Raw genomic sequence first — 9,187 nt, forward strand, 5'->3', positions numbered from 1 at the left:
AACAACCAATTATAGTGTTAGACCTGTTACCCCCTTATTCACTCAAAGAATGTCCCTTTGAAACTCAGGTAGTTCCTCTACAATCTCATCCTTTAACTACAATGTCACTTTAAAAACCTAACTGTCTGGGTGCCATTTTCCTTAGCACATGAACTTGAAGGTAGACTGGAATGCTGTGAAAGCAGGAGCAGGAGGTTAGGTATTAATCAAAGTTCACTTTACAGCAACAGAAAATGTATGACAGTCCCCTCTTTATTCTTGAAAGATAATACCTCAAAAACAGCAAATATCTAATTTTCCAAACTTTTACATGACACATTCACTCATACTCTCTCCTTACAACTTTCACCTATGATACCAATTTTAAAAAAAAGCTATATATACATCAGTTTGGGTAAAAAATGAGAGGATAACCATTTTCCTATACACACTCAATAGGATCCCTTGTACTCTTTCCTACTATACCTAAAGATATCAAAGGGAATTTGGAAAAAGAAAATAAACTCACGTTGAGTAATTACAGGTACTAAGAGACTGTATTTGTATTCCCTAGGCTTTCTTGCAACTAGATATGGTCAAAGAGTCAAAGTACTGCATTCCAACTTCCAAGAAGCATACTAAAGAGATATACTCTTCCTTGGCCCTTCCTCCATCCTGCTACCTGGAGTCTGAATGTCATGGCTACACTTCTAATAACCATCTGGACTGAGGACATAAGTCAACCCTTGGAAAAGCACAAGCTACATGTTAGAAGAACTTGAATAGCTGACAACTGCGCAGGGCCCTGGCCTTAAACTACTTACTATCTCTTTTTTTGTTTTTTTTTTGTTTTTTTGGCACACGGGCTTAGTTGCTCCGTGGCATGTGGGATCTTCCTGGAGCAGGGATCGAACCCATGTCCTCTGCATTGGCAGGCGGATTCTTAACCACTTCACCACCTAGGAAGCCCTACTATCTCTTTTTCATGAGGAAGAAATAAATTTCTAACTCAATGATATCTGGGGATTCTTTATTATTATAGTCAAGAAAGATAAACTACTAAATACCCAAAACTAAGCATTCAATTGCATTCAATTAATATCTGACTGCCTACTATGCACCTAAAGATACCATGGTAAACAAAGACGAAGCCCCAGCCCCGATGGAACTAAAAATGACCTGATGTTAAAATGCCATGAGTAAGAGAAAATGCTCAACATCAGTAAGCAGTAGGAAAATGCAGATAAAAACATGAAACTACCTCACACAGTATTGTTACTATCAAGAAAGAAAGAAAACAGAAAATAACAAGCTTTGGGGAGGATGTAGAGAAGCCTTGCAAACAGTTGGTAGGAATGTTAAATGGTGCAGCTGCTGTGGAAAATAGTATGGCAGTTCCTAAAAAATTAAAAATAGAATCACCATACGATCTGGCAATTCCACTTTTAGGTATATACCCAAAAGAACTGAAAGCTGATCACAAAGAGGTATTTGTACACACGTTCAGAGCAGCATTATTCAAAATAGCTAAAAGGTAGATGCAACCCACGTGTACATTGACAGATGAATAAATAATGAATAATGCCTTTAAAAGGCATTAGATTCTGATACATGCTTACAATATGAGTGAACCTTGAGGACATTATACTCCAGTACCTAAAGTACTCAAATTCACAAAGACAAAAAGCAGAATGATGGTCCTTAATGGCTGGGGCATTGAGAGCTTAGGGAGCTACTGTTTTATGCATACATTGTTTCAGTTATGCAGGACTAATAGAAAGAGTTTGGAGATGGATATGGTGATGGTTGCACATTATGAATGTACTTAATACCACTAACTTTTTAGGACAGCAAATTTTGTGTGTATTTTACAATAAAAAGAAAACTGGAAAAGGAAAAAAATGTCATGAGCAAATTAACATGCAAACGTTTACACATTTACAACTTAAGGGTCAGAAAAGTATGTTACCTTTACTTAAATAACCTGTAGCTTTGTTACCAAAGTTCCTAAAACAGTCTGTGGTATAAACCAAACCTAAGTATTCTCTGGAATGCAAATAACATTTCTAATGATTTCACTTAACAGAGAAATGTTACATCAGAGTATCTCTGGAACGTGGCACAAAATTTCAAAAATGTTCCTCAGATGCAATGCGCACTACAGCTCAAAGTTCATCATATTTAACATGTTAAATATTGGGCCCTCCTTCCAAATTTTCTTTCTGGACACTACGCTGAAATAAGCTAACAACTGAGAACGCCAAAGCACCAGGGAAGAATTCCAAGGTTGCTATATTTGGGCAAGCGTGCATGAATTTTCAAGATGTAGTTTACTGATAAAGTATCAAAGTCTGAAATACTGCCAAAATATGGCACAGCAGAGCAGAGAACCGGTCTGATCTTACATAGCAAATCCATGCTCTACCTTGGAGACCTTCTTTCGATATTTCTAAGAACATGAATAAGAGCTAGTATCAGAAGTGGTGGGGGGGGTGGGGAATGTTAAGGAGCTGAATAGAGAGAGAAGGGTGGGTTTGGATTTTTTTTTTTTTTTTTCTTTATCACAACTTGGTGGTGTGCTGCCACTTTTGGAGAAAGGTAGTTTTAAAAACAAACTTGGCATATCAATATTTATACAAATTCGCTAATTCATCAATTCACAATCCAGTAGATACCTCCAGACATTGCTGGGAGAAATGACTGACAGGGGAAAGGGCCAAGCAGGAAAATTTCCAAGTAATGAAAGACAATTTACCCAACATCTGTACCTAATCTCCCCTACTCAATCTCTCTTGAAACAACAGGACCAATGAAATTAGACAGTAAACTCTATGAGGACAGAATCCTCATCTGTCTAATTCGCTACTATTATCCCCAATGGGTAGCATAAAACCTCAGAAAGGCCATGGTTAAGGGTTAGGAGTTAATTTAAAGGAGTTTGTTATGCTGAATTATAACAGAATATCAAAAACAAACCACAGCTATTTTCAAAACTAAACAGCAGGCCAATTGTACCACATAATATCTAAACGCAGTTGTTTAAAATTTAAAAACATTTCCAGTTTCTTATGAAAAAGAAACAACCCAAACCTATTGCTACTTTCCATCATCATTATACACCTGATCTTTAAATAATCACTTCTGTTAACAATTACAGTGGGGGCTAGGGTTAGGGTTGGTAAGGAGAGGAAAAAAGACTTAAGCAGATGGGTTCCAATCAGACCAGGCTCTAAGGGAGTAGAGCTGGCTAGCTCTGTGGCTTTTGTCCTCCAAGCCAATTCTGAAAGGGAAAAAACACTGGAAAAGAAAACACTGAAAATAACACCATGGCATCAGTTACCATGAAGTCAGAAAATCAGTCCTTTTCTGCAAACCAAACATTTCCACAGATACACATGGCACATGCATCTAAAATCTATTACATATAGATATTTTTGAGGGTACCATCTTATTTTTTAACAACCCTTAATATGATAAGCAGGAAAATTTTCAGGTAATGAAGGACAATTTACCCAATATCTGTACCTAATCTCCCCTAGTCAACCTCTCTTGAAACAACTGCACATGCCAGTATAGCCAACATTTAAAAATATAACTTTCTTCACTGATCTTGCAATGTACCCTCAATTAAAGAGCATAACTATTGTAATTTCTAAAGGCTCTTTTCTCAAATGCTTATGACTTGCAGAGAATATTCTTTGTAAACTAACCAGGCATGAAGTTTCTCTACAAATCCACATTACTTAAGTACACCCAAAAAACAGCTGTCAGCACCCAACATACAATAAAACTCGCCCTCCTTACTTTATGTTTGGTTTTCTCACTCTTCATGGGCTGTTTGTGGGTACACAAGTTCTTCCTCCACCCATTTTCTGTGTTTAGGTCTCTATGCCTACTCCCCAAGGGAAGATGATAAAAGCTATGTTCCAAAGTGTGGAACAACTCACTGCTCTGTCCCGTTCCCCTAATATGTTCCACTTTTCATGGTGTTCAGTCTTTAGCTCATAAGGAGGGGAGATGATTGGAGGGATTAGTCTAGTGACTTATCCCAGCAGCAAACCCCAGGTGAATACAATTGGGGAAAGACAGAGTTGGGAGATAATTTAAAAGGTATGTTTCATCCTGAGCCCCAACAAAGTAATGTGTGAAGTTTGGTTTGTGTTCAGAGAAAAAGAGATATGGGGATATGTGTGTAGATGCAGCTGATTCACTTTGGTGTACCTCAGAGACAGGTACAAGAGTGTAAAGCAAATATATTCCAATAAAGAGTTTAAAAAAAAATGTTCACTTTAGAACTTTCTTTACAATATGGCTAAGAAGTGGTAGAAGATTTACAAGATATTGCTGGTAATTTCCCTCTGGTGAGGAAGAGGGGACAGAAAGAAAGGAAAAGAAAAAAAAGGATAATTTCTTGTTGGCAGCTACTGAGCCCAGGCGCCTAGAGCCTGTGCTGTGCAAGCACGGGAATGAGAAGCCCAGGTAGCACAATGAAGAGAAACTGCAACTAGAGAAACCTGGGGGGAACAACGAAAACCCAATGTAGCAAAAAAAAAAAAGAAAGGAAGGAAGGAAAAACAAAAAAAGGAAACATGAGAAAATTTTAAAGCTATCCAACCAGAAACTAAGTTAAGTGCAATTTTAACTGGTAGCCAAAAGTCTAAAGGTTAGATATACAGCTCCTTACCCCCTGCAGGGGGAAAGGGAAGAAGAGAAAAGTGGCTCTTGACTGAGTAGAGGACTGAATGTGACTCTCAATTTGCTGTTCCCCTTCTTGGCTCTGTTTTCAGAATCACAGACTCCCCCCTTCCCGACAAGCAGACTCCAGCACCTGGCCGGGTTAAGAGAAGAGAGAAAACAAGGAAGACAGAGAAAGAGAAAAACATCAACAGCCATGTCGCCAAACTAAAAACTAACATCTATGACATGAAAGAAGGAAACTAATAGCTAACCAAGATAGAGTGGAATAAACAAAAGATTACGTCAAAACAAAACAGGCCTCCTCCCCCTTTGACACACTAACCAAATCTAGTAACCATTACCAAAAAAACCTAACCATGACCATATTATGACTATATTCGAGCTTTTCATTCCAAAAGTTAGAAAATAAATGGTGAATCTTCATGACTGAAATTTCAGGGTGTTTTATTCCAAATGAATTACCTGAAAGTATTCGGAGACAGTCATTTCTTTAAGAAATCGTTTTTGGTTTTGTTTTTTAAATGACCTTCAAGCTATCCGATGTTATGAAATAATGTGAGATCTAAAATAAGTAACATTTACATTTTAATAGTAACAGTTAAAAATTTTAACTGTCGTCCATAAATATAATCAAAATATCAAGCCCACAAAAGGAAAATCTTCCATATTAGGTTGCAGCTTTCAAATTTTACCCAGCTCCACAAAGATGTGGGAACAATTCCTGTAATTAATGGGAAAATAGCACAATGAAAGAAATTATATCGAGGTTACATTCAACACGGCGAGTTTAACAATCCCACTCACATTAGAGAAATAACGCCCCACCTCTATTCATAAACACAAATGGGACAAAATACAGGGGGTAACAAATCTGCCAGAGATAAGGAAAAATTAGTAAGGCAAACCTTAAGTTGTTATCCCCTTACTATTTTGGATTTATGGGGGGGTGGGGGGAGGGGATTTGCACCATGGTCAAATGCTTTTAAAAAAATATCAAACCAGACAAGCAATCATCGTCACCCTATCTTATTCAGAGGGCTGTCAAAGGAAACAGGAACTTCTATCACTCTTCCTAAAATGTACACGTAAGGAGGAAAACGTGGAATTAAAACAGAATAACTGCGGGGCCGACCCCACCCGCGCCCGCCTCGGACACCACAGGAATCTGTCTGATGGCAGCAGGGGCGGCAGAGATCACCACGCTCCCGAGGCAGGTTTGCGCCACTCGCTTGTGGCTCCGACGCGCATCCCAGGGTCACCACACCCCCTCGCCGAGAAGGGGACCAGACTGCTCCCCGCCAGAGGCCGCCGCCGCCTCCCTCCAGCCTTCCGCACCGGCATCCTCAACCCCTCCCGGCGCGCACGCCCAACCCGGGGTCCGCCTCGCGCCCTGCCGCTCCCGGCTCTGAGGCCACCACCGGCCTCCGCAAGCCCCGGGCCCCGACCGCGCACGGTCCGGTCCCGTTCCCTCCCCTCCCGGGCCCGGCCCGGCCCCTACGCCGCTCTTCGGGAGCCCGTTCCGCCCAACTCCGCCGCGGCGGGCAGCGGGAGGGGGGGCGCGCCTCCGCTTCTCGCCACGACCCCTGGGGAGGGACGCGAGGGTCCCGCTCACCTGGCTGGGGCGACTCCTCCCTCGCTCTCGGCAGGCGGTGCCGCGCTGGGGCCTCCGAGGGCAGCGCGGGCGGCCAGGCGGGCTGGAAGTCCGAGAAGGAGAGGAGGGGGAGGGAGTCGGGATGCCGGGAGCCGCCTCCTTTCGCCGCCGCCGCTGCCGCGGCTCCCGCAGCCAGGCCCGGCGCCCTCGCCCACTCGCCCCCTTTCTCAGCCGCGCGGTCGCTGTGGCTCTCCTTTACCCCCACCCCACACACACTCACCCCCCCCCCACACACACACACACACGGTCGCTACTCGCTCCCTCACACTCCCTCACTCGCCTGGCTTGCGCGCGCGCGACCCCGCTCTCACACAGCGCGCGCGACGCCGGCGGAGGCCGCCCCTCGCTCCCTCAGACCGAGGCAACGCGCGCCGCCCGCCCGCGTGCCGAGGACCCGCGCGCGCCCCGGCCCCGCCCTCCAGGCGCGGGGGCGCAGCGGGCGGCGCGGGGCGGCCGGCCGAGCGAGGGGCCCGGCCAATCAGCCAGCCGAACCCTGCCGAGCGGATCTGACACCTGCGTCGGGACCCGGCCCCCCTCCAGGCGCCGCGTCCCCACTCGCAGCCCTCGCGGCCTCTGGGGCCGAGGAGAGGCGATGGAGCGCGCGCGCGCGCCGGGAGGGAAAGGGGAGCGCGAGAGCGCCTCGAGGACGCGCTTTCCCCACCCGCCCCCAAACCGTCCTCTCTGAGAAAGGGAAACGGGTGGCGGGGCGAGGTTTGTTCCCATCCCGAAACCGCGTGGTGAATCCCTGCCGCTGTACATCCTCCCCGCCCTCACAGTCCTTCCTCGGGCCCCATGCATCCACACTTTGAACCCGGACGCGAGCCCACCGAGCCTCCGGGGCGCAGTGTGCGGTGTGCGTGTCCGCGCCTCTGCACCTCCCGCCGGGCCCCGCCCACCTCCCGCGCAGCCCGGAGGACCGCCTCCCCCCGAGCCCTCTCAAACCGTGGTCTCCCTTCCGGAGCCAAAGGTTTGGGAACAAAGGTAGTAAATACCGATAAGGTCCTTCTCCGTGTACAGAGTAAGGACAATGCCTCTGTATACTGTGAGGCCAATTTTTAAGCTACATCATAGATTCTCAAGGCTTTAGGCAGCTGTTAAGATACAGGCGGGGCACCTTGATAGAGCCAACTCTGCCACTTAGAAACAAACCACTGTAACCTTGGGCAAAATTAGTTACTTAACATCCTGGGATCCTTTGTTATGAAGAGAGATTGATGTGAGAATGAAAGGTGATAATATACTTACAAGCATTTTTGTAAATTCTCAAACTGTGTGTAAAAAGGAATGTTCACTTTAGTGTTTCTTTGCAGTATGGCTGAGAAGGGGCAGAAGACTTTTAAGATGTTGCTGGTAATTTCCCTCTGGTGAGGAAGGTCCAAAATCTCCTCCAAAAGGAGGGTAAGAATACGAATATGTTGGGAACAACCTAAATATCCAGCGACAGATGAATGGGTAAAGAAGATGTGGTATGTATATAAAATGGAATATTACTCAGCCATAAAAAAGAATGGAATAATGCTGTTTGTAGCAACATGGATGGACCTAGAGATTATCTGGCTTAAGTGAAGTGAAGCAAGACAGAGAAAGACAAATACCATATGATATCACTTATATGCAGAATCTAAAATATGACTGACACAAATGAACTAACTTATCTATAAAACAGAAACAGAGTCATAGAGAACAGACTTTGGGGAGGGGGCTTAGGGGAGGGATGATTGAGAGTTTGGGAGTACCAGGTGCATTCTATATAATAGAATGGATAAACAAGGTCTTACTGCATTGCACAAGGAAGAACTATATTCCATATCCTCTGATAAACCATACTTTATGTGGATGATTCATCTCCAAATAACGTTAGTCATTTATTAAGCCAGATATCCCAGATGTGAGAGAGTATGTCCTAACAAGTTTGCCTTCTTGCAGATCACAACTGCTTCTCAGTCCCCGAAGCCAGCATATTCTTTTCAGCATTCCTTTCCCAATTTTTAGGGTCTACTTTTTTTGCTGGTTTACTTCAGGGGACTGAGAGTCTGCTGACTGAGAAATGTAGTTAGGGTGTTTACCTGCTGATACCACATGTTATGACACTGAGCGTAACCTAGGAGAGTAAACTATTTTCACCAAAGATACAAAAGTGCTAAATGATATACTACCTTCAGAAGAAAGGTGGAAAGGTCTACAGAACTAAAATGTTGCTGTTTATTCCACTCTGATATTATCGCCTGGAACATGAAGTACTTCCCTTCAACTTAAAGAGGAAAACAAGAGAATCATTTGTGATCAAGAAAGCTTGATCACGGAGATATGAGCACAGTGAGAATCTGGCACAAGATACAAAGGGAAACTGGCACAGAGAAACGGTCTCAGACAGGCCCAGAAGAGGATTCCAATTCATGGTAACCATGCACTGCCCAAGAAGACCAGGCTGTATAGGTGAAACTGTGGATAGGGAGTATTAGACTATAACTAACAGGCTGCTTGTCTCTTAAAAAATGCTGTCATTCAATATACTGTCACTATGTGCCAGACACATCCTAAGAAATTCGTAACACAAACCATAACTTTGCTTTTCACTTTTCTAGTCAGGGAAACAAACAAAGCAGCCGAGAAGTATATTTTAAAATACAGGGCTTCCTAGGTGGTGCAGTGGTTAAGAGTACGCCTGCCAGTGCAGAGGTCATGGGATCGATCCCAGCTCCAGGAAGATCCCACATGCCGCGGAGCAACTAAGCCCATGTGCCAAAAGAAAAAAAAAAAGGTAAAATACAAAGCCAATGATATGTCCCTGTATAAGATAATATTTACATGAATAATAATCAAATTCATACTTCATATTTTTGTATGAAGTAATGAGGG

At 44.1% G+C, this 9,187-nt stretch overlaps 1 protein-coding gene across 4 annotated transcripts in view; it reads right to left on the reverse strand.

The window, feature by feature from the left end:
• Window positions 1-6,698, reverse strand: part of RIMKLB (ribosomal modification protein rimK like family member B) — a 32,138-nt gene extending 25,440 nt beyond the window's left edge. Inside the window, exons 1-2 of one of the 4 annotated variants that reach the window (XM_057701874.1) lie at window positions 6,640-6,698; window positions 6,290-6,371 (exon numbers count right to left, since the gene is read on the reverse strand). The gene's annotated coding sequence lies outside the window, so the exon portion shown is untranslated. Of the gene's footprint in view, window positions 1-5,139; window positions 5,240-6,289; window positions 6,429-6,639 lie in introns of those variants that run through there. The other 3 variants (XM_057701872.1, XM_057701871.1, XM_057701873.1) reach the window with 3 other exon arrangements.
• Between the last annotated feature and the right edge of the window lie 2,489 nt (window positions 6,699-9,187).

Source organism: Hippopotamus amphibius, chromosome 12 (genome assembly GCF_030028045.1).
Source record: "Hippopotamus amphibius kiboko isolate mHipAmp2 chromosome 12, mHipAmp2.hap2, whole genome shotgun sequence".
NCBI lineage: Eukaryota > Metazoa > Chordata > Mammalia > Artiodactyla > Hippopotamidae > Hippopotamus > Hippopotamus amphibius.